This window comes from Ambystoma mexicanum, chromosome 10 (assembly GCF_040938575.1).
Source record: "Ambystoma mexicanum isolate Mex_15411 chromosome 10, UKY_AmexF1_1, whole genome shotgun sequence".
Taxonomy (NCBI): domain Eukaryota; kingdom Metazoa; phylum Chordata; class Amphibia; order Caudata; family Ambystomatidae; genus Ambystoma; species Ambystoma mexicanum.
The window spans coordinates 281,277,478-281,304,496 of record NC_090932.1 but is presented as its reverse complement, the minus strand read 5'-3'; positions in this window follow the sequence as shown (position 1 = coordinate 281,304,496).

Below are 27,019 nucleotides of genomic sequence, written 5' to 3'. Positions count from 1 at the left end.
GTAGTAGACAATTCCCCGCTAACTAGGCAAACTGCATTCAAGATCTTGAGCAAATTCCTCAGTCAATTGCATTGAAGCTTCAGCCTCTGTTAGTTCAGGCTGTGATATTCCTACATAAATTGGAGACACAGTTAGCATTGAATGCTTGTTGGGTGGAACATTTTTAGAGGGTGTAGATAGTGTCAAAGGGTCTGCGAGCAATTGCAATGCATTTTCATTGTCTTCAGTTTCATCTGAGCGATTTTGCACAAAGTAGCAATGGTCCATGATAACTTTGTACGGTTTGCAGGTGAGATTCCATTCATTTTCCGACCACTGGACATATGCATCACCAGTTTGAATATTGACTAGACCATTCTATGCCTCACATTGTAGTTGCTCCATTGTAAAATCCATTTGGCAAGCAACATCTTTAGTTTCAGTTGTTGTCTGAGTCTTTACACTCCTCTTCCTTCTGAGCCTCTAACAGATTTATAGAAAAAACATGCTCAATGTATAGCACACATACAGAAGATACAATTTTCCAATTGAAAACATAATATGACTAAAACTTCTCCAAAACAAACTGGTTTGTTCTTTACCCTTGTTTTCGTAATTCACTTCGAAACCACGGCCTTCGCTTTGCCGACCGCAACATCAAGCTGAAAAAAGAGCAGTTTTATATGGTTTAAATCAAGCAAATTTCATTTCCACTCACACAAACATATGTACATATCTACAAACAGAACCAACTTGCCAGACTTCAAAACATTACAACATTATAAAAATGTTTTCACAGTCCAATCTGATGCCCAATTGTATTTCATATTAGGATTTGTAATCATTAAAAAAATCTTTCATTGCACAGAGCACTTCCGCACAAAGTAGTTCCAAAATGTTACAAACCATATACTTTAAGGTTTGTTGTTGCAACACAAATAGAACATTCTTATGAACATACCCTTGAAAAATGTGTACGTGATTTGCTCATAATATACATTTCAGATTTCACCTGATAACCTTCCGAGATGAGATCAACCTGCAAAACATGGTGATTATAATGTCACCTTCAAAAGTAGTTTTCTGTGTAATGTTTCCTTTCTAATCTATTCTGCATTAGGGAGGAAGAGTAACATTAGAACCAAAATCAGAAAAGTTTCAAACAGTGCAAGGTTACATGCATTTCAGTCTCAAAGTATATCCTTTGTAGGATTTACTTTCATTTTAGCAAGGAAACTGTAAGTACCCATACCTCAGACTCTGGATCTGTTGCAAAGGAGAAAGTGATTATACTCAACGTTCCAGCATCACCCTATAACATAGTACTTGTTTTAATACGGATGAAAAAGCTAAATTAAACTGGAAATTGAGATGCAGATGATGGCACATACAGAGAGACACCCATACATGCCACTTTGTGTAATTGACCAATGATATATATAATCATTTTAAATATTTTTAAATTCCAAGCATAACACATGCATGCATTGTTCATTCGCATCTGAAGGACTAGTGCAATATAATTATTTGATAGGAGAGTGAGGTTGATGTTGACTCCAGAAAAGTAATTGATTTAGAATCTTGCTCCTTCATTTTCAGTACATTGTCAGAAAAGAGTACAATGGAAAAGGTAAATTAGTATCTGAAATGTGGCCACATCCAACGCTGTAAAATATCACTTTGTGCAAGATGGTAGGGCTCACCATTGGGATACGAGATGTGTCAGTGGTTGCATCACTGGTGAGGGTCTCTGCTTCCTCAGTGTGCTCTACGTAAAGAAGGACATCAACCAACACATTTCGAAAACATTAGGCGACTTTTAAATTGCACTATGGAAGTTTTATTTCTAAGGGTCACATTTCATTGATTTATTAGAGGGTCCCGAAAGCGGGGATAGATACATTATACTAAAGTGAAACATTTTAAAGTTCGGGTGATCGTGGCAACTATGGAAACTTGAGTAATACAACATTGATGGAAATAAATAGCGAAAACTCTAAACCGTTCAGAAAGTTACCTTTTCAATACACTATTTTAAATAAATTGAGATATCATAGAGAATACATATTTATACAGACCACTGTCCTACATACCAACAAACATAACAAATTCATCGTCCAATACTCACCTGAGCCAGCGTGTGCCAAAATTGAGTCAGAATTGCATTTGGAAGCAATTTACAAAGAATTCTGGGTCAATGCTTTTTTGTGTGCTTTGATTGTTCGTACATATTGTTGCTAAAGTGCAGGCTGCAGATGTGGAATCAATTGGCCCTCACATCTCCCAAGACAGCCTGGGCTCTACTTTCAATCTCGTCCACTGAAAAACTGCAATGTGTTATCCATCTTCTTATTAAATCAATATCCTTCGGGAATATATGCAGGACTGTGCCCTGAGTTTTGGCATGGCTGACAGAAGGGCAACCAATAAGGATACATGAAGGCATTCTTGAAAAGTCTGTACGATCTGTATAAAAAAATATAATTATTACAAATAATACTGTATGAATTGGAATAAACATATCCGCTAGCACTGTCCATAGTTAGAAGCACACCCTATCCCTGTACGGTAGTGCTGTCCCTAGGCTAGAGCGGGTGCGCTGCCTATCTCATAGGAAAGGGCAGAGAGAATCTATCCCTGTCTCTACAATGCATAACGATTCAACACGATTAAAAAGATTATTGAGCCAGATCCATTCACAGTATGAACATTTCATGGAGGTAGCATTTCATTACGGCTGTGTGCCATTTTCTTTATTGACCCCCAGTGAAGTGTGCGCACAGAGTGCAGGACAGTGGGTGTAGTGTGGCTCAACATATATGAAAAAGGTTAAAAAGAATGTTTCATATTGTCAAAGAGATCAATTCAATGGGACCAGTAGGCTACTGTGCTGGTTACTCGTGGCTATGGTTCCAGTCTTCTTCTGATCTGACCAGCTTGGTAAAACAGATATCACCCATTATATGTCGGTAACACAAACGACATAGAGGATTTAGTTTACGTATACCGTATCCCCAAGTCCCTTCAGGGAATTTGTGCAAAGATGGGGTCGCTTGGTTTCTATGATGTGCTGAGTGCAGTCATCTTCTTCAGGACTGTATTTTAGAGCGTGCTACCAGTCACGATGTCCATCAGGCAGGATGGGGCATCATGCCCAACCGTCGCGTGGAGGGAGTGCCTTGCTCGATCGATGGATCTTGCTGCTACCGCTTGACTCGCTCGTTCAGTAATACATTTGTCAAAAAGCCACCATGTAAACGAACGGTAGGCCACCAGCCTGTACCACCTGTGAAAGTGAAACATAAACATTTTCATTGAATAAACCAGATAAGTGTGCCACCTTACTCTAAAATGCATCCTAAATTATATGGCATAGTTGCCCTTAGAAAAGTAACTTTTTGGAAAAATGTTATTGGGCTTTGAAGTATCAACACATTATAAAAGTGAACACCCATTCAAGCCAGAACGGTTTGAGCCATAAAGACATTTTTTTTTGTTGAAAGTGAAAGACACATAAGCAATGAACTCTCTGATTTGCAATAAGTGAGAGAAATGGATTCAATTTACATGCTAAATTCATTGGTCAGTGATCAATCAAAGTTACGACAATGTAGGAGAATGGATGTATGCATTTTGCGCGTGCCAAAATTGTTTGCGGCGAACTGACCGTGGACAATTCGGCTGCAAAGCCAATTTTGCTGCGGCCAAACACACACCCGCTACACCCAAAGGCCATCAGTACCAAACATGGGAAGCGGGGAACAGCCCTGCAACCCCTGCTCCCCATGTTTAGTAGTGATTACTCAAATTGGTAATTTACTTGTCGAATTCAGCCAGATATACCATACTGTCAATTGGAAACAACCAATTTGGGTAATACCAGGAGAACCACATGAAAAATTAGTGTCTCAGTGGTCAAAATTACATCACATCTAGAGTATACTTATTCGTTACTTGGATTGAGAGGGCGAACTGTTGTTCAAAGTTCATGCATAAGCACCATCCTAATCCTCAACACAGACCTTGTGAGGCAGGCTACCCTGAAGTCATGCAGCTCGGGAACGCATCACGGTAGTGTGTCTTCTTCAACTATGTAGGCTGAGCATCCAGAGTTTTCTTGGCAGCAGCAGTGCTCCACCTTGGTTGGCATGACCTCACAATGATTGCAGGTACACCAGGTGGAAGCGTCTTCCATGCGACTAGGCTCAGGCTCATGCTCTGGTGATTCATCTTCCCAAATATCGTCCGATTCCCATCGTTTCCTCTTCTTTCTCTTTCTATTTCCATTAGTTCCTCTTTGGAATACTCAGGCTTGTACTGGTAGGGCTGTATTGTTGCCTTATATGACAAATATTTAAATAAAACACAAGTACCAAGTTAAATCAGTTCTACTAGTGTATGTACATGTTTGCGTGGCTTCATGCTAGGAAGATAGCAGAATAGAGCAGAAACGAGTCACGAGCGATCACAACTAAATGCAGTGAAATGATTGAAAAAGCAATGTTGTCTGCTCAGTAAGGATCTATTTATACTTGTTGAGGGAAGAAGTGTCCTGGCATTTCCAGTGAGACACGTCAATAGCTTGCGCACAGAGAATGTTGACATGAGACATGCATTGGCATTGTAAAAAGGAACGTAAGCGTCTAGTAATGTCAGTTTGAGGGGCGGGCGATCTGTATTCTTACCGCGAGGGCACTTGAACTTAGGGCGATGCATCAACAGATAAGATTAGCACAAGATGGCTGCGCCTAACCCGTTGTTTTCACATGTGTAAAAGTGAGGAAAACTATGGTAAGATGCACAGGAAAAAATGTAAGATCTATTACAGTATGCTTAAAAATACATGCCTGAACGATCAGGACAATAACGTTTTTGAACGAACTTCCCCTTTAAACATCACCCTAACACTTTCGACCATCTGCTAACAAGCAGAGAAAATGCATGCATACAAAAGGTAGTTACACGATATGCATGTAATAACTGCAGTTAGTTGCACCCAATACATTGGGCCTCATTACGAGTTTGGAGGTAACCATGCCCTTAATAAGGGCATGGCTACCCCCCAAACCCGGGTCCGGGTTCCCTGAATGGGGACATAACAGGCCATTCCGACCTTGGAGGGCCCGGTATTTCCCCATTCAGGGAACCCGGACCCAGTCCATCCCCATTCCCATTTGAGCCCCCATAGGTAAAACCAGGCGTCCTGAGCGGGTCCTGCGAGCGGAACTAGTAATGGGGCAGTAAGGGCTTCACGGCTCTGGCACCTTTACTGGTGCTGTTAACCCCTTACCACCCTCCTCGTAATGAGGCCCATGGTCTCTAATACATTTTGTAGTTGTGTAGTCTTACTACAGTAAACTGAAATACCTTAACATGTTCATGCTTATTTATGTTAACACAGCTAAACACTCATGCCGGAATTATTCCCTCTACACACAAAACCAAAACTATAGACCATTCACTCACAAGTAGATGAGAATGCTAAAATTACAACCGGCAGCCACCATGTGCTGTGTGTTTTACAATATACTAATGTAAAAGGCTTTAAAGACTATACTGCTAGTCTTTTATGATCTAATTCTCTTCAGAACCGAGAACTAATAAGTTAAAACCATCCTAAATGTCCTTCTAGTGTTGAACCATTTAATCCTGCAATGCCTCAAGAAGTTAAAAACTAGCATATTAACTTCAAACAGGCATCCATACCAAAAACAGACACTTATGATGTGCCCAGGCTGCACTGCACAGAAACTAAATCACATTGTTAAAATACTCTGGCTAATTCCAGCACAACTATTAGCTGAAAACATGTTCTCTTTTGGTTGTCCTTATCAAACCCCCAGCCCAAAAAAATATATAACCAGTTCTTCTGCAAACATGTCAGCTAATATCTTCAATGCCCGTAAATATGTTATTTGCAAGCAGCTTGAAGGATACATCAGACCCTCAGAGTAAAAAGTTAAAATGCTGTAGTAGAGTAATCTGTAAAATGGTAAACAGCCTACACACATTGAAAACAGTATCAGATGAGCATGAACTAAAATGGAGTCATAAAGTTCACTCCTCCCCTTCATATCACCGCAGCACAATCTGCCCCACTGAAAGGCGTAAAACAAGATCTTTCCGCAACCTGAAAACAAGTAAACATGTCTTGAAAAGTTATATACGCTCTGCCATGCAGTATTGTCAGGAAGACTACCTCAAAGATCGGTGTGGAACAGGGTGCTCCGTGAGAGGAAACAGTAATCCACAATGTCAGCGATCCTGTCTCACCCATCTTTCAAGATGATTACAAACCAATCTTCTCCACCTAGTCATTCACAATGCGCTGCAACCAGCACTGGAATACCTGTAAACACAGTGTTTCAGACTATCACAGTACCCTGCTGCAGGCCCTGTGATGTCATCACTTGCCATACAGCTGCCAGCGTCTACCGAGCTACTGCGGCTTGAACGGCTGCAACGGACGAGCATGGATCTCCTGGCAGAGACATCTCGAGCTCCCAGTAGCCTACAGAAGACTTCAGGTAATTACACCCTTAATAGGGATGCTCCTTTTTGACCAGCTTTATCGATATCCATTAATGGGGTCTATGATAAAAGAGTGCCTGTATGACTGCCCAAGTGCCCCGGGTATTCCTCTGCCAGCACCTTTTTGGTGAGAGTAGGCACCAGGGGGTACTCCTGGCAGCTCAACTGAGAGGACCTTTACTGACAGCTCGCTAGCACCCTTAGCCTATACAGAGGTGTCTAATGCTGTAGTGATCAGCAGCCAAAATACAAAGGACATAGGATGAAGTCAGCTTCAAGTAGGTGGAGCCACGGCCTTCATAGGGGCATTACCAGTAAGGGGCTGCGGGTTTGTACAGCCCTTCTTCTCCCACAGGTCCTCTGGATGCTGCATGGCACCCCTTTCTCGGCAACCTCTGAGGGCAGTAGGTCTCCCTCTTTGTCCTGTACCCGCCGCAGCAGGTAACATCTTCTTCTATTGCTCTTTCCAGCTCCTGCACGTCTTGGGTCCAGATCTGAAGCCAGCTCATTGCCAATGTTGAAATGGTGAACCCCAGGAGGCAGCAAGTACGTTCACAAAGGTTCCTTTATTTAAGATGACACAAGTAGATGATTCAGCTAAGGGGCGGAGCCCCAGGGGGGACCCACTGGCACCCACCACCGAGACTAGCTCTGACCAACTGCCTGCGCTGGAACACTATTCACAGCCAAACATTCCAGGCACTCGTCAACATCCTATCCATGACATCATTCACTCAACGATACAGGGAAACGAGATATAACACAGATCTGTCTGAATATTTAAATAGGGCTCAGTCGTACCCGCCAAAAATAGGAACTGTACCGATACCTTGGTTGGGGTAGGAGATGATCTTTTACTTATCAACTTAGCACTGAGTGGCTTACAAGGTTTATTGGATCAATTGACTGAATTAGCAAGACTACATAACCTGAAAATTAACACTGCTAATACAAAGGTCATGACTTTTCAGAAGGCAAGAAAAAAAACATAATTCACATAGATGGTCACTAAACGGGGAGAAAGTAGAAAAGGTCATGGCATATAAATATCTGGGGGTCATTATTGACCATAGGTTGAATTGGAGACTGTATTTAGAAAAATTCCAACTCATGATCAAACAATAACTTGGGGGCATCCAACGGTTTGCAAAAGAACATGCAGCCTATACCATTGTTTCTTTAATAGCGATCTATAGGGCACAAATCTTACCAACAATTACCAATGGAGCAGAAGGCTGGGGAGCAAAGAAAGGGAACTTCAAAACGTAGAATCACACTGCATAAATGCCCTGTTCAACATTCCAGTTAGACTGCCGGTAGAGTTTTTAAAAAGCAAATTAAGTATTAACTCAGTTACCATGCAAGTGCAGTACTTACAAGCTATGTATCACTGTAAGTAAAAAAATGCAGGGTGACAGAACCTGTTGTGTTTGATATTAGCAGAAATTTCAAAAATGAGAACTATGGCAATCAAGACAACAGGCAGAAACATGGCAGCCATAGGGGAGATTTGGAATCAACGATTAAAAGTGGATCCCCGGGGAATCACCAGAGAGAAATATAAAAGGCTACTAAAGAATGATATGACCACAATTGGGTCATACTAGCATCTACAATGAGCAGCTGAAATGATATTGATGGTGGGGTTCAACCCCTGAAAAAACGGCATTATATATCTCAGGATTCCCCAACACTCATATCCAAATGAATACATGAGGATCAAATTTAACTTGGTAGATACCCTGGAAGTCGTTTGGGCTTGGTGATTTATACCAAGAGAGGAGCGTGAGTGTAAAATGTGTGGATTGGGGGAGCTTGAGAATGCAAGACACTTATTATGTCACTGTAGGACTTTTCAACAAGAACAAGTTAATAGACTAAGAGATGACGGCGTAGCAATCCCACTAAACAGCGAGAGTGATGAAGTCTGGAGCTTATACTTGAGGAGCATTGACATCGAGCTCTTTTATCAAGTGCATGGGAAGGGGGAGGGGAGAAAGTACAGGGGGAGAAGAGGGAGGGGGCAGTGCAGTACATGGGATAATAGAATAAATAACAATAGAAAAGTACAGCCAGCAGTTGGCAAGTGCAAGGGTAAAAGTGAAGGCATCATCTGTCACGCGCTGGGGGTGGGACTGTAGGGATACAGAAACAGTCCCAAGTGCAGGGGTAACCAGGAGGGCAGTGCAGGTGTGCGACTGGTGGAGAAGGGGACCTGGGCACGGCATCAGAGGGTGGCCAAGTAAACCAGTCCAATGTCAATATCAGCCAGGAAATCAGCAGGGGAGAGGAGGAGAGAAAGCAGAAGCAAAGAGAAAGGTTTTGAGGTGCTTCCGAAACCGGAGATGGTTCTCCTCAAGTTTCAAGGGGGCAGGGAGGCTGTTCCAGAGGGAGGCCCCGGCCAAAGAAAGTGATCTACCACCAACTTGTTGCTTGGAGAAGCTACGGACCCTGAGGGAGTTGGAGGCAGAAGAGCGAAGAGCTCGAGAAGGAAGATATTTAGGAAGAGAGATTTGAAGGTATAGAGACCCCAGAAGGCCTTGTGGACAATGCAGAGGGTTTTGAACTTAATCCTCACAGCCACTGGGAGCCAGTGCAGAGGTTGGCGAAGAGAGATCAAGTAAGAAGAGGACACAGGGGGTGTTGGAATCAAGGTTAGAGGGCAGGGGCCAGATTACAGAAACTTTGCACCGGTGCAAGTGCACAGGTTGCACGGTAATAGCACCAGGGCAAAGTTTGCCCTCTTTTTTAAAACACTGGCACACACTAGAAAACTACTGCACCATGACAAGTGCAGTTTGACATATTAAAAGCATGAGGGCAGTTAAAAAAGATACATTTTTGATGCATTTTTGCATCAGGGCAAAGTTTGCCCTAGTGCTAATACCATTCCTTATTAGCACTAGGGCAAACTTTGCCCTGGTGCAAAAATGCAGTAGAAATGCATCTTTCTTGCACTAGGACAATTTTTGCCATGGTGCTTTTAATATGCCAAACTGCCCTTGTCATGGTGCAGTAGTTTTCTAGTGTGTGCCAGTGTTTTAAAAAAGAGGGCAAACTTTGCCCTAGTGCTAATACCGTGCAACTTTTCCCTTGCATTGGCGCAAAGTTTCTGTAATCTGGCCCCAGGTCTTCATGGATGTTCAGGAGAGCAGTTTCCGTGCTTCTGGCAGCTCTGAAGCCAGACTGATGGTCATGGAGACAACCAACAGATTCAGTGTGAAGATTAAGCTGGGAGATGGCCAGCTTTTTCAGGATATGTTACGATTACTGGGTGCCAGACAGCAGGGGAGGGAGTGATGACCTATACAAGGAATTGAAGGTGTGATGGGATTTAAATATCTGTGTCCCTTTTCTCTTATCTTTTACTGTAATGTTGTTTAATTAAGAAATAAGCCCCGAGCAGGGGGGGCATTTCCACTTGAGGTAATGTCCGGGGCCCATTACAGGGCCGAGCGAAGCAAAGGATTTAAGTAAGGCCACGGGGCATTATCTGTAGTGGTAATGCCCCCCTCCCTTCAAGGGGCGTATTGCTATTAGTACCCCGGCCTGTAATACCAGGGTACTATAAGCATTTTTTTCTGATTGGAAACACTCCTGGGTTTGGGAACAGAAAACATTTGTTTTAAAAATAAATGGCGCTGGGGAAGGGAAAACAAAGTCAGTTTTCCCTTTTTATGGCAGCCATTAAAAATAAGTTTAAAAAAGTACACAAACAAAATGATGGCCACCTTGAAAAGGTAGAAGGGACTACATGTAGTACCTTCTCCCTTTCTATGGCGGCCATTCAAAAAATAGGGGGAAAAGTAAACAAAAAAAATTCCGCCATGGAAAAGAGAGCAGGGAATACGTGCAGTCCCTTCTTCTTTTCCATGATGGCCTGTCGCAGATCGGGAGCGGACATGCTGGGGACAGAAGTGGTCCAAGCGCTTCTGGCTCCCGAAATTGACCGAAATTAAGGTATGTGGGCGTGGGACGGCAGGGAGGGAATTCTTTGGAGGGGGGCTAGGATGAGGGAATGACTTACATTATTCTTTGCGAGGGGAGATGGCGGCCACCAGCACGGAAGAGGCTCAGGACGGCGGGATTACCGTCTGATAACACCCGTGTTCTGAGCCTACCAATTGGCTGGGAAGCTTCCACACCCCTCTCGCCGGGTACTAATAATGGATACTTGTATAACATTTTATAAAAACCATTGTCGTGGCTGAATTATAATGCGTGAATTAATTAAATACATACATCAATAAAAGCCCTGTGTCACACTGTGTGGACAAGTGTAGCCCGAGATAAACACTAACTGCCTTTGGTAGTCCCCCTCCCCCACCTACAACGTGTTTCTTTTTGAAAAGTGTACCCAGCAATGCATCTTCCAGCATATTTTTCCACCTGCATTGGTTAAAAGTCGAAGGTTTTTAGAATCTGTTTTGAGAGAAAGATAGCTGTCCTGTCCAATATATATATATATATATATATATATATATATATATATATATATATAATTAATCGTTTTTGCAACTACCATTGTGCCGTGACTGTAGGGCAAAGGGAGCTGCGAAATGGAAGTATCCAATAGCAACCTAATGCTCTGGCGATTTAAGGTGCATGGAATTATGTTTTGTTACTGAGAGATGGTTACATGAAAGCCAGTATTTAGCTTGCCCTTCTAATTCCTTGTGATGCTTGACATTGCCCGGGGCTCAGGGCAAACATTGCCAGAGGGATGAGCAGTGGAAGCTGCATTTCCACACAGCGCAAAGCCTTGTTCTCCTGTTAGAAATCTGTGCCGGATGCAATTATTAATAACTTGACTGTATTATTTTGAAATGGGACCATACTAGGGACAACAACACCCCTACTGATTGCACATCACATGCAAGCCCAAAGAATCCAGGCAGGCAAAGACTGGCCTCATCACGACTTTGGCGGTAACCCTTAAATCCGCCGAAAATTTGCGTTATTACCGCCGGCGGGAAATCCGGTAAGAGCGCGAACATTCCCCATTGAGCCCAATGGGCTCAATGGGGAAAGGGGATTAACATTACCGTCGAACTCGTGATCCGGTGCTATAAGCGCCGGGGAGTTCGGCGGTAGGGCTAATACCGCTGGCGTTAATACCGCCGGCGTTACCGCCAAAGTCGTGATCAGGCCCAATCAAAAGTGTCACCCTGAGTTAACACAATAATAATTCCCTACTCAATGAGCCATATACAAATGGGTTGTTGTGGAGAAAGAAATGTGATATGATATGATATGCCAGTTTAACGCGCCTAGACACAAGTGTTTCAAGGCGCGATGAGGCAAGGAAGGGGGAACAGAGGGAGGACAGAGACAACTAGGCCAAGTGACACTGAGATCGTGTTTGACTTTGAGTGTACCCCTTGGGCTGCCTTCTATGCTTTTTCTCTAGAGGGAGGCTATAAAGAGACCACACACCTGAACGTGACTCTTATCTCTGACATTAGTGACTGTCAGGAGCTTCCTTCTATGGACCTAAACCCACACTGTGCAAGACCCTTACAGAAAAAACAGAGGCGCATCTTTTGCGTTTCTCCTTTCAGAGGCGGGGCAGACTCACCTTCCGATGACTACTTGGCAATGTGCCAGGACTACTGCAATCCCTCCGTGGACTTCAGTCTGCATTTGTAGGCGTCCAGAAACTAATTAACCCCTTTTACCCAAAGAGGCAATGTGTATGTTGCCATAGAGCACAAAGCTGTTGACAATCTACGAGTATTCATTTGATTTCCAAGTGCTGCAGAGGATAGGTCCAAAAGTCACATAAGGCAGTACTGTCAGAGTGGAGGAAGTTCCTGGATGCGACACCACATTTTTGTGTACTGGTGTGAGCCTTACATCCAAGTTTTTGTGTTTGCATTTGTTTTGATCAAGTGCATGCTTTGCAAACGGAGCTCATGAAGTGCTGAATAGAAAAAAAAGGATAACTTCCAAAATAATCAAATAACTGATTAAACTACTAAAATAAAGACACACATGAAACATCCATTTCTGGAACAAAAAGCTCTTCAACTGGTGTGCAAAAGTCAGTAGTGATTGGACTAGCCTGATGGAGACCAGAAGGGAATTCCAAAATCAACGGGCAGCCAGAGAAAGCCTGACTCTGAGTTTGGATTTCAAAACTCTGGAGATAAAATGGGTGTGATGCCCATGACTTGCCTAAACGTTGCAGTTTGCCAGTGACATAATTCGGATGCCCAAGCCTTAATGATTTATGAATTAGGCACCCTCACTTGAATTAAACGAATTGTAGAGTTAATAGGCAGATAAGCATGGGAGAGATGCTATCAAATGATCCCCACATCAATGTGAGGCAACACCAAGACTTGAACTGCAGATTGGAACAATTCACTCAGAAGCAAATATTCTGATTTTCTCCAAAAAACTGAATTGCTAGTTAGTCAATTGTGCCATTGTTGGATACAGGAGTCAAGATAAAGTTTAGAATCTAACAAGAAACCCAACACTTTTGCAGGCAGTAAAGCATGGGATTGAAACGTTGGAGTGAAAGAGCAGGAATCCAGCATTGAGCCAAGTGCACAGCCTTATCCAAGCTAAACACAGGAAACACAGTTTTGGCCGAGTTGAATTTAAGGCTAGCTGTGTCCATTTATGATTCAATAGATTCCACGCTGTTATGTAGCCAAAGAACCTCTTCTGCTGATGATAAAACTAGATACAGTTGAGTATCATCAGCACATCCCTGTATTGTGATGTTCTACTCAGCATTTACATCCACAATTGCCTCCATTGAGAGCGAATGGAAATCTAAGGTACCTCCCACTCTGGCACCGCAGTGGTGACCTGGAGGCTCCCACTTGAGACGAAGGAAATCTATCCATCAAAAATGACCAAACCACTCCAGTATACCACCGCCAGTACTCAAGACTGACAATATTGAGAGGAAGGTCTCAAGCTCCACGGTGTCAAAAGCCACCAAGAGAGTCAACAACACTAATAGGCAAACTCCCCCATTGTCTGTCATTGAAGAACATCATCAATTACCTTCATGGACTCAGCGCTAGGCCTAGCATGTAAGGCAGATTACTAAGGTCTCAAACGTCTATTATTTTCAATGTGGGCCCGTAACTGCAAGCTTTCCAACTCTCAATCAGCTTTATTAAAAAAAGGTAAGCTTGCTATGGGTCGAATATTTCCCAGTACAGATGCTTCTGGGCCCCTCATTTCATCAAGAGGGGTGAAATGAGACCATGCTTCAAGGCATGAGGGAAAACCCTTCATACAACAATAGGTTTAGGATGTCGCTGGTATTCATGGAAATATTCTGGAATTGCTTGACAAATTTCACTGGCACAATGTCGTCAAGATATGATGTTGGTTTAGGGGTGTTAAACAGATTGAGAGGAGAGGGTCTATCAACATTCTGAACATGAGATTATTCTAGATGTGGTACTAACAAAGTAGTTAATGCAGAGTTTCACTATTTGAAACAAAGATCTGCGTTTATTTCAGCCGACCTGATTTGTCAGGATCATGAGTCTAACTGCATCCCACATGCACCGTCAGACATGAAGTAGAGGAGCAGCCTCAGTTTACACAGGATATGGCAGTAGCACCTTTGCATTGTGGTGTTCTTACAATGTTTGTATTTGGATTTCATTTATTGAGCGCTTTCGTCAAATCACTTTACAAGACTAATAACATCGGTACAATAAAAATGAAAATGATGATAACAATCGGAAGCTAGGTAGAGGAAAGGGAAAGAAGAGGATGGATTTTTAATGTAGAACGAAAAACATGAACGAAAAACGAAGAACACCTGTGCAAAAAGCCCCACCCAAACTCACATTTATAACACAAGGATTAACGAAGCCAGCTCCAACACCAGAGGAATCCACAGCACTGCCTTTCGCCAGCTTCACCATAGATAAACTCTTGTGTTCTCTAGTCCAAACCACCCTGGCCAACAAGACCCATAACCTCACAGATAAAACATCCTTAAAAAATCCATGTTCTCTGCCAAGGACTCGCCTCCTCCCCACACTGGAAACCACCCCACGCCTACCATGCCATAGTTTCACTTCTGTCCAGTCTCCCTTTCTGATGTCCAGTGTCTCCTTGTCCCCCCTTGACTCATGCCTGTGCCTATTTCACACCCCTCACTCCCCCTCTGTGATGGTCTCTTAAACCCTTCTCTCCCCTTCTTGCCTTACACCCCCTGCCCCACCCCTCCTTTTCTTCTCCCTCTCCCTCACTCTATCCCCCCTCCTTTTCCCCCACATTGCCTCCCTCTGCTCATATTCCAACAATGTTGCCTGTCTTTGCAGCCTTCTTGCCCCCTTCCATCTCTTAACTACCCCCTCCACCTCTAAACTATTCTTAGCATTTACTCTTATCATTGGTCCCTGCCCTCTGATAATAGCTCATTTTGTTCCCCCTTCCCCTCTTGTTATCTCCTCCCACTCCCTCCCCAGCACTATCTTGATCAGTTGTTGACCTTCAAAGGATAGTCACTTGTTTTGTTCCTCTCCTTACCTCTTCTCTCCTCTCCTGTTCACCCCCCCTCCTCTTGTTACTCTTGCACTGCAACAATTGTCGTCAGGGATAGTAATGTTACTGCTTGTTTTGTCTCCTTTCTTCCTCCCTTGCCTCTCCCTTATTGTTCAAAGCACTTGTACTATCCTTTATGATTTGATAGTTATTTTTGACATGCTGAACTGTTTCAAGGACTTGTAAGAATGTAACTGTTTCTTCCCATGTTCCCTCCCACCTTGAAGCACTTTGAAACACTTTATGTATAGGCGCTATACAAATAAACAAACAATCAATCAATGTCTTAACAACGAACCAAAGCCTAAAACCTTCCAACTGCAAAGTAGATATCTGCCCCGCTCACCTCATTAAGATGTGTGCAGATTCCCTTTCACCAATCATCGCCAATTTCATTAATGCTTTGTTCACCTCAAGCTTGGATCCTAAAACTATCAAAGAAGCCTGGAAAACCCTCCCTTGACACCACTCTCCCAAACAACTACTGCCCTATAAAAACTGCACCATTTCTCCTTAACATCCTTGATCGCATGGCCTACACCCAACTCAAACCTACCTGGAGGCCCTTAACCTGCTTGGCTCATGGCAATCTGGCATTAGACCAAGAGATAGCACAGTGGCTGCCCTCCTTGACCTTAAGATTCCGCTAAATAGCACACGCGACACAAGAGAACATACCATCCTCCTCCTACTTGACCTATCTGCGGCATTTGATCTTGTCGACCACAATATTTTATGTTACCACCTGGCCTCCACCTTCAACCTCTCCAAAGACGCAGCTAGTTGGATCAACTCATTTCTGAGCGAGCAAAACTCCATGATCTTCAGAGGCTCTGAAGCTACAGACCCAATCTCTGTATCCAATGGGATCCCACAAGACTAATGTCTATCTCCCATGCTATACAATATTAATACCAAGCCCTTATTTGAGCACCTAGACAGCCTGGGAATACCTTACACAAACTTTGCAATGACATGTAAGTATTACTAAAAGTCACTGGTAAACACAGCCAGGTCTTTGCCAATATTCATCAGGTTCACAGCATCATCCAAGCCTTGATTTCCATCCACCATCTCTGCTTGAATGTCGACAAGACAGAGCCCCTTTACTGTTGGTTCCCCACACCGACCCTACCATTGCCTCTTTTACTGTTGAAGGAAATATCACGCCAGTATCAAGCCACGTAAAAACACTGGGAGTTCATCACGACTCTGAATTAACAATGCACAAACACATCACTCTGCAGCTTACTCAACAAAACTCATCAACCTCAGTAGAAAGTTCCTCTCCTCCGACCACTGCCTCACAGTAGATAGAGACTATAACACTAAGGGTATTGCTAATTCGACCTACAAGAAGTCTGTACTTTCATTTCTACCGAGAAATTAGATACATTGTAACACACTATCAAGGTCTGTGGAAGGATTATTCTGTTCAACATACTCAATATGTAGTCTGATAGAATCTATCTCATAAGGCAGCAAAACATTATTCTCATATTTGTTTTATTTCTCTTACGTGTCAGTGTGTTGATCCCAATTGTGGACCATCCACCTCTGGATAATAGTCAAAAAGGAATCTAATACAAGTAACCTTAATACAATTGTAAGTTATACAATTAAAAATCAATCGCCAATGTTTGAGAAGAACTAGGCATTTTACATTAGATAATGCCTAATATTTAGAGTTTTTTAGGGCTATATTTGCACGACATTGTGTGAAAAAACCTTTTATTGTCCAATGTGGTGCCAGCCGCTAGAAAAGTCTGTCAATTTGAACTAATAACACACAATACATCAAAAGAACCTCTGCTACAAGGTTCTTTTCCAACATCTAAAAACTGTACAGATAAGAATTTCTTGAGAGACCCGGTATACATCACAGGTCAAATCGAATTAAATAAGTCTGTGACCAGTTGTTCTGTACACAAATCATAAAAACGCATAAGACCCGCTCATGCTGTATCGAGGTCGACCGGTTTCATAACTCTGTTTTCTTCAGGTCATCTTCTTCAGGACTTTGTTTCTAACATTTGAAAGTATCTGGCAATATATTTTGTGAGTGATATATTTCTAAGATAACAATTAAAACCCCTTTCCCATTTAGCTATCAAGATGTATCTGATAGCTAGGTGTACGTTTATAAAGTTTGCCTCCCTTATATAGTAAACCCTAAGATAAAACAGACAGGTGCACATGGCGGTTGTTTTCATGTTTCTTTTTGAATCCCTATGGCTATGAGGAATGCGTCACTTTATATCTACACTCATGTACCCAATGATTGTAATGTTCCTGCACCGGTTCTCAGTACTGCCTCTGAGCCCACTGCTATTACAATTGCCATGCCAAATGCTGTGCCTAATGATTGCAATGCTCCTGTGCCTAATGATTGCAATGCTCCTGCACAAGTTCTCAGTACTGCCTCCGAGCCCACTGCTAATACAATTGCCATGGCAAATGCCATGCCTAATGATTGCAATGCTCCTGCACCAGTTCTAAATACTGCCTCTGAGCCCACTGCTATTACAATTGCCATGGCAAATGCTGTACCTAGTGATTGTAATGCTCCTGTGCCCAATGATTGCAATGGTCCTGCACCAGTTCTAAATACTGCCTCTGAGCCCACTGCTATTACAATTGCCATGCCAAATGCTGTGCCTAATGATTGCAATGCTCCTGTGCCTAATGATTGCAATGCTCCTGCACCAGTTCTAAATACTGCCTCTGAGCCCACTGCTATTACAATTGCCATGCCAAATGCTGTGCCTAATGATTGCAATGCTCCTGTGCCTAATGATTGCAATGCTCCTGCACAAGTTCTCAGTACTGCCTCCGAGCCCACTGCTAATACAATTGCCATGGCAAATGCTGTGCCTAATGATTGCAATGCTCCTGCACCAGTTCCCAGTACTTCCTCTGAGCCCACTGCTAGCACAATTGCCATGCCAAATGTCAGCTCTACCCTACTGTCCATTCTAAATATCGCCCCTAGGTCTGCCACCAACACTGCAACCATGACTAGCAATGTTACTCCGCCTAAAATTAACAACTAACAACCCAAGTCTCACCTATCCTAATAACATCTCCTTAGTACTCATCTTCTACCTCTACACACAACCTCAGTCTATCCCTTTTCAACGGCCACTCCATTCCGGCACACGCCTTATACATCCATGCCCTCCTCATTAAAAACAATCTAGATGACTAGGCCATCACTGAAACCTGGCTACATGCAGCTTCTGTCCCTATGCTAGCGCTCGCCCTCCCCATAGGCACACTATCTATAGATGTGACAGATCAAACTTTAGAGGAGGTGGCATGGGCTTTATTGTAAATGACTACCAGACCAACAGACAAATATCTGCTGTGCTCAAAAAAATACTGCGACATCCTCTCACTCAAATGGACCACATCTCCCACTAACACTATCTCGATTCTCCTAGTCTATCGCCCACTAGGCCTGTCTTCTCCTTTGAAGAAGACTTACTCCTCATCCTAAGTGACAATCTCAAGCCTACATCTCAGATGATCCTTCTAGGAGACCTAAACTTAGGCCTCAATGACCCCTTGGACCTACCAGCCATGTCATTGGACACAGCCCTCGCCTCCCTTGGGTTCAACCAACGCATTAACAACCACACCCACAACAAGGGACATACCCTCGACTAGCTAGCAGACATGAACTGTCACATTACCATTAAAGCTAACTCACCATGCCCATGGTCAGACCACAATATCATCACTTACTCACTCCCCACAGGCCACGGCCCAAACCCTGTATCACCCTCACTCTGTCCACCTTTGCTCGTAGTGCACGCAAACTCACGAAGGAAAACCTCATCCCGTTCTTAAATATCATCAATCTTGACAACCTAGAAATTACTGATCCAGTGCTCCTAGCACACCACTACTCCACCACCCTCAATAATGCCATCAATACCATTGCTCCCCTAGCTGCCAAAAAAGCAAAATCAGCTGTCCCCATTAAGGGCTGGTGTACCCAAGAGCTTGCCACTCTCAGAACCGAGAAAAGTCTGGCAGAGTCGAATTGGAAAACCTCTGTCTGATTCATCCAAACATGGCTTTTCCATCCTCACAAACCAGTACAAAAAGAATATTTCCCTTGCCAAGGTCTCCTCGCTCAACACTAAGATTGCCAATGTTAGCTTAGACTCCAAGGAACAGTCCACCATCCTCAAAGAACTGGAAACACCAATCCCCTAAGTCTCCACGATCAACAAGGACTCTGCCTGGTGACACATTGAAACAAAAATTCAAGCCAATAAAAGCAAACATTATGCAACAATCTTTGCCCATGCACACACTGTCAGCTCACACGTCTGATGCTCCTCCGTTCCACTTCGACAAGGTCATCATACAGCAAACCACCCGTATCCTTCAAAGTCTAAAGCCCTCAAGATGCAAAGGGGATATCTGCCCAGCTCCACTAATCAAAGACTATGCCCTTGAACTAGCTCCCTTCATCATAAACTTCATCAATGCCTCCTTCAACATGGGCCTAGTACCCTCTTGCCTTAAAGAAGCTTGGGTCCTCCCCCTACTAAAAAAACCTACACTTGACACTGCCTTCACCAACAATTAACAATCTATCCCCACAGTCCCGTTCCTAATAAAAATCCTAGACAGAGCTGCCTATCTACAAATTCCAGGCCACCTACAAACCAATAAAATCCTAGGCACCCATCAATCTGGCTTCCGCCCGGGCAACAGCACAGAGTCTGCCCTCCTGGACCCAAAAATTCAATTAGACACCCACAGAGACAATCGGAAGTTGGCTATGCTTCCCCTCCTCGATCTATCTGCAGCCTTCAAATTAGTTGATCACGACATCCTATGCCACCACCTGACCTCATCTGCTGCCTTCACCCAGGAAGCTGCCGCCTGGATCGCTTCCTTCCTTGAAGGGAGAGTAATGAATGTCTTTGTCAACAATTCCTGTGCCACTCCATCCACAATCAGTTGAGGTGTCCCTCAAGATTTATGTGTCTTGCCTGCGCTCTACAACATTTTCACAAAGCCCCTCTTTGACCACATTGATTTGATCGCCATAATGATAATGATAATGATGTGTTATTTATATAGCGCCTTAATCCAAAGCGTTTTACAGAGCACATAGTTACATACAATATCACCCAACTGAAATTGGTACTCATTTATTAAACTCAGAAGGATGAAAGGCTGAGTTGGCCTTGCCGGGATTCGAACCTGTGAGCTGCAGATCACGCTCAAACGCAGATTCTTCCCCTGCTCACAGGGTAATACCACACAGATTCCTCCACTCTCAGGTCAACCTATGCCATGATCCAAACCTGGATGGCAACCCATGGCCTATGTCTTAATGATGAGAAGACAGAGCTCCGCATTGTCGGTCCAGCAGCTGCCTTGAAAACCCTTGACACGCAATACTCCACTTTCAATATTGACGGATCTGTAATACATGTTTCCCCGTCTTAAAGTCACTGTGAGTCCACCTCAATGCCATTCTCTCCATGACCTGACAGGTAAATGCCATCTCCTCTGCAGCAGCGTACTGAACCAAACTGATCAATGCAGCCAGGCCCTTCTTATTCAGAGACAATTGCCTAACTATCGCGCGGGCAGTGATGGCACCAGGCTCGATTACTGCAATGTCCTCTTCACCGGCACATCCACTCACAACTTAAAAAAGACTTTAATATCCCATGCTCTACACACATCTCAGCCGCCCGAAGAGCTACCCACTAGCTAGCCACCAAGGACAGAATCCTATTCAAGACTATCTCAATCACCCACAAGTTAATTTCCAACGTATCCCCTCCTTACCTAGCTCAGAACATTAATAAAGCACACTCCAATAGACCTACTAGAGCCCAACATTCCCACAGGCTGGTCCAACCTAAGTTCAAACAAACTAAAGGGGGAGGGTCCAGTTTCCCAGTCCTGGCTGCCAAATACTGGAACTCATTCCCACCTGCCCTCAGAGCAGAAGAATCATACTGGGTCTTCCACAAAACCCACAAATCCTGGCTATTCACATAACTCTACACAATAGTCTTTCAAAAAAGGTAGCAGGTGCGCCTCTCCAGAAAGAACATGGCATGATAACCTGTTGTGCATTGCTTTCCCATTTTGAGAGTCCACAGCCATTGCCTTTTGCTCACTGTACCTTTCACAGATGGGAAATAACCATTTGCATATCAGTCTTTGTCCCGCCCACATGGGCAGTCCAGCACCGAAATGCTATGCTCACTGCGCTCAGAGAAGCACAGCTCCTCCACACTGATGAGGCCTGACAAGGCTGAAACACGTGTTTGGGGTTGCAAATGTCAAAATCTCCTGTTTTTCTGTCATATGTTGTAACCATAACCTTTCTGCATCTAAGGTGTAAACCTCCTTTTCTTATGCACCCTGCTACTCGAGGGTCTGGCGCGCACAACAAATAAACAAACAAACAAAACAAAGCTGTTGGTACTCTTGTTCAGGGAATTGCCATAGCATTTTGGTGCTGGATTGCCCATGTGGGCGGGACAAAGACTGATATGCAAATTAATATTTCCCATCTGTGAAAGGTACAGTGAGCTAAAGTGTGGCTGTGGACTCTCGAGAGCCATTTTTGCCGTGCACCTCTACATGTATGTGCTGCCTCATTTAAAATTGTGAATCTGGACTCTGGCAATCAGTAGCTGTGTCACCATGCTTGTAAACAATATCTCTGTACCTATGTGTATGACCTAGTGCGCTGGCCACACAACTGTTCCCCGTGACTGAAATGCCTGTAATTATGTATCTGCGCCTATGCCCATGCCCAACCTGGGCCCATGTAACTGGCAAAAGCCCCCTGATGCCCAAGGGTTTTGTGTGCACTCTACAAATGTCAAAAATAAATAACTCAAATAAATACATATATTTCAAGTGTGCATTGGACTTAAACATTTTTTATTTTAATGTTTAAATATATTGACTGATCCTGGATGTATTAAGTCCATATGTAGAATGTGTGTGTCTTGCTGAGATGCTTCACCTATCACAGCCCCACAAGCAACACCTTCCAGATAGTAACCCCCAGGCAACTCAACTACTCTTCTCAAAACAGAAGTGGCATCTTACAAGCACACTACCAGAACCTCTCACCAGTGTTGTTATACTGCTAATACTACATTCCAGTATTACTTATCAGGGCTTCTATGCTTTGAATCTGAAAGTACCAAAAACTCTCTGATCAGGAGTCATACTTGCCTTGTGAATAAGGTATCAGGTAATATTATCCCCATATATATGGTCGCCGTAAATAATATCGCCGGGAAAAGGTTGTGGCGATATTATATGGGTGACCATATATATGGGGATAGGGGCAAAAAAAAAAAAATTGGGGGTTGCGGGGGTGTCCCCCGCATGTTCCATGCAATAATGTCGCCACAAAAAATGGCAATTTTTCGGTGATATTTTTGCATGGCCAGATTTTTGTGGCGACATTATTACATGGAACCGTGAATAAGCACCACATTATCTTTCATTTCCACACTTTTCATTGCCCCCATAGGTTCATGTTTTTTTTTTTTGGCACAGTCAGGTTCCAGAGATGCCCTTGTGATGTATAAAGTGGAAGAAAGGCATGCATATATGAAATCGGTGTAGTGCTCGGGAACCTCTGTTCACATGAAGTCTCAGTAGCAGGCCAGTGTGGGCCTTCTGCTGCATTGGAGCACAGAGCGCTGATTGCGGTCTGATCCTATACGAAGCTATCGTGTGTATATTGATATAGTCCATAATCAGCGATGGAAGAAGTCAACAGCTTCCTGAGCCTGCACTTCCAGCATGCTAGATGTGGGGCACCCTGCCTGATACCCTTTCAATGTGCACTTACTCTCCCCTTCTAACTGCAGTTTAGGCAGGGACTAAAAGGGGCACTTTCAGTGGAGTGCTTCAAACACAAATAAATAGCCCACTGTTTAATTATGTGTACAAGGTACATAATGCTTCGAGCATAAACACTGTACTAGAGACATCACAAAAGGCTGCACGATCATGTTTCCTGGTGCTGTTCAATCAATAACAACACTCAACACGCATTTCAGATTCTAACACGTTTAGGCCAGAAGAATCTGCAATTAATTGGCAAGTTATTTTTTCGCAAAGGAGATTGTCAGTGGGCATATCCTGTTGGGCAAAACCTGGACGGTTTTCCATTGGTCCCAAACCGTATTCATGATTTATTTATTCATTTACAAATGCATTTGAATGTATAGAGCATTGTCGCCAAATCAGTCTTCTAGGTTAAACCGTTACAAAGATTAGAACTATTTGAATTAGGATTACTTGCTTAATTGGTCAAGTGTACGGCCCCATTTCGTTTAGGAAGATAGACATAGGTTTGAATAGAATGGTTCTGATACAGGGACAACTGTTATACTCTATAGCGCATAGTCCAAAAATATGTCAAATATAAGAAACTACCCATATAAGTGTGGATGTTCAACTCACAATTAATAGTGGAAAATTGTGGCCGAAGCTCTGAAGTTGACATATCCCCAGCTCATTATTGGGAATGTCCATAGAGCTCCATAGTAGTATGTGAGCAAATATCCACGCTAGGTCCAAAGGGCCAGTCAAGCCTGCTGAACGAGTCACACAACAGTTGTGAAACAGGGCTGGTTATTATCCTCTCTCTGATTTAATCTGATTCGTTAGACCTCCTATCCTCAGTATAGCTAAAAAGCTCCTTTTCCCATAAAATGGGCGCTGATCACTTGGGGATTCTATCATATGCGGACAACTTAGTCCAATTCAGTACCACTCTCATCCACCTGCAATGACTGCTTCAGCATCTAAATACAGATTGTGAAAATAATCATTTTAATTTTAATAAATCTAGATGAAAATAATGCAGAATAAGGCAGAAGTGGGAAATGGTTGCGACATGCCATTACCGCGCCCTAACATTTGATAAAAATAACTGTCTTAGAAACCTCATTATAAGCAGGTTAGGGGAGAGCTTATCCAGGTTTTAATTTGAACTGATAATAAGTGCTCCTGAAAAGAGCTTTTTCCCTTTGTTATTTTTTTCGTTATGAAGTTTGAAATGCGGACGGAGAATGTTCATTTGACCACTCCTCTCTATTGGAGCAAAGGCCAATACAGCATGCCTGCGGATGTCAGTGGGGTTAAGACAGGCTCCAATTGGCCCACTGCTGTATCATTCTGAAGTGGATGTGACTAACAGTGATCCTAAGTAATCTCTGTGGCAAACAAAACTAATTAGGCCTGATGCCTTTGATTTAACTCCTCACACGCTGCTGGCTAGTGCCTTGCCTATGACACAGACCACAGGTAAATCCTCAATGAGGACAATGGAAAACACTTGCTGACAAATGCTAACAGAACCCACGTGACTGTATTCTCAGTGATAAGAGAGTTAGGGGACCTTTCTTGAGAAGGTAAGCCTTATTGTAATATAAGGGTTTTTCCCTTAAAGGTATTTCTTCTCTATTGTTTAGGTACAGCACCAGTATATTCTTACTTTTGGTGCCCAATTTGTGTTCCTGTAAACCCAACCCATCGCTTGTATTGTCTTCCCAGAGAGAAATCTGAGACCATAATGATGCCTTGTTTTCACTTAAGAATGGGTCAGGTTAGACAGTGATTCATCCTTCTATCTGCAAAGGAAGGCTTTTGTTTTTTCCTTTGGGTTTCTACAAATCTAATGTGCATACATATGATCAAACATATTGAGGGACTTAACACTTTTGTGGTCTAAGGAAATCAAATAGTTAATTTAACTCAATTATTGTGATGAAAATGACAAATGACAACAGTTAATATATATATATCAGGCAAAGGATGGTATTACTACTTTATAAAAAACAAACATGTTATTCATACCAGCTTTATTCAGTGTTTGTCCCATCAAAGCATGAATCTTAAATTCAAAATAACAACATTACAACATTTTGTCAGGTAAGCACCAGATAGATATACATTAAAATAAAAACTGTTAAAAACTACTTAATAGTTAACCTATGTTAGTATTTATGATTTTGGTTGAGCATTTGTTCCTGTCAATGGGGGATGGTAACTAACGAACACATGCAATATTCAATAAACTGCTTATTCTTTTTGACATTTTTTCTGCAAAAGTTGACCATTGGAAGCTACAGGAGAGTTTCCCCTATCTAACAACAGGTACCAGCCTGGAAATTGTCAATATGCTAATTGGTAACAACAACACTTATATGAGTAATATAAGAGTATTTATTGCATATTGCAATTCTGCCTAGTGTCAATTGACTCCTCAGGAGATTGAAACTTAGGCGTAGCCTATCCTCACAACACCAGGCAGAATTGCAAATGCACACTTTCAGACATGCCAACATTCTGCAGCTCCTGAGAGTGAGATTTCACAACAGAAATCATGAGAATGTAATTTTCCCATATGATTGTTGATAGGGGATATCATTATTTTAGGCCTGGAGGGTTGGCATGTATGCACTTTCCAAACTGGCATCTGTTGTTAGACAGGGGAAACTCTCCACTAGCTTCTAATTGTCTGTAATTACCCTCTGTATAGTTTGATGGGTTCGTTTTCTGATGTAGTTATATTACATCATGCATCATGCATGTAATACAGTCAGATACGTGAAGCACACATTACTCATGCAGAATTTATTTGGAATTTGATGTTCTAACTATGCCGTATGTACATCAATCGGATCCTGCGCGATGACGTGACACGCACAGCCCGCTTTCGCCCTCGTGAAAAGTCAGTTAATTAACATCCATGGTCAACATCACTGTCATAGTTCAGCTTTTGGAGGAATCGCTTCTTCTCTTAAGAAGGTAAGCCTACCAGCACCATTTGATCACCCTTATATGAATTTACTGCACTGCTTTGGAAACAGAGCGCTTAGTTTCACAGATTTACTTTTCCTACCACTACAATAATACACTGTAGACTGCTTCAACTACAACATGCCATTCCATTACCACCAGGCCACAGTTTCCCTATACTTTACAAACACTGCAACACTTTACAAATACAGCATTCACATTCTTTCTATTCCAGTCTAAACATTATAGCGTTCATGCCCCGCTGCTTGGGTGGATGTGGCTTTTTTACGCCTCTCCAGCCAATGTTCCCTTTAAGCTGTGTGCGTGTGAGCTTGCCCAGCTTCCTACTGTTCAGCAGCCCACACAGTTAGTTCCCACATATTCAAAAAGCTTTCATAAGGCACAATCCACAGCAGGTGCCTAATATTTTCTTTCTCTCAAAGCTAAATTATACCAAGTAGTCGCAATATTATGATCTAGCCTATTTACATTGCCTTACAATGCAAGCTTGACCTTAACAACAAAAAAAGAATACACCACAAGAGGTTAATAACTAATATGAAAAGATGTCTTCATGAACAGAAGATATAACTAAGATCTGCATTCTCGGGAGGATAGCTCAGTGGCAACGTGCTCGCCTTGGAAGCAAGACGACATGGAGCACCACAGGTTTGATCCCCGGGTCCTTGCTTAGAAACCTCTAGGTATTAAGCGCGTTATAAATAACCTATCAATCATATCATTCCCAAACTAACTACATCATCATCCATCCCCACCCATGACTCCTATACTTGACTCTACCACGCTTGTACCTTATGACTAACGTCTGCCCCAGGCTACGTTCAGGCATCACCAGACAACTGTGACTCAGCATACCTTGACTCTGCAAAAGGTTACCAGACTTGTACCAAAATCTGCTTGTTTTATTTTTGTTATAATATGAATGAAGTTCAAGCACAAGAACTTCTATTACTCCCCGTGCCTTAACTAAATACCATTAGACTATGTAACACAACTGTCAGATTTAAAATCAGATATGGACTCTAGGTTAGCAGGCTACTTGAATGTGTAACCTCATCCCATGCTTTCTATTCTTTGTACATATGTCAAACAAGCACTTTGTAGTGCCCCTTCAAAGTTAATGCATTATAAAACT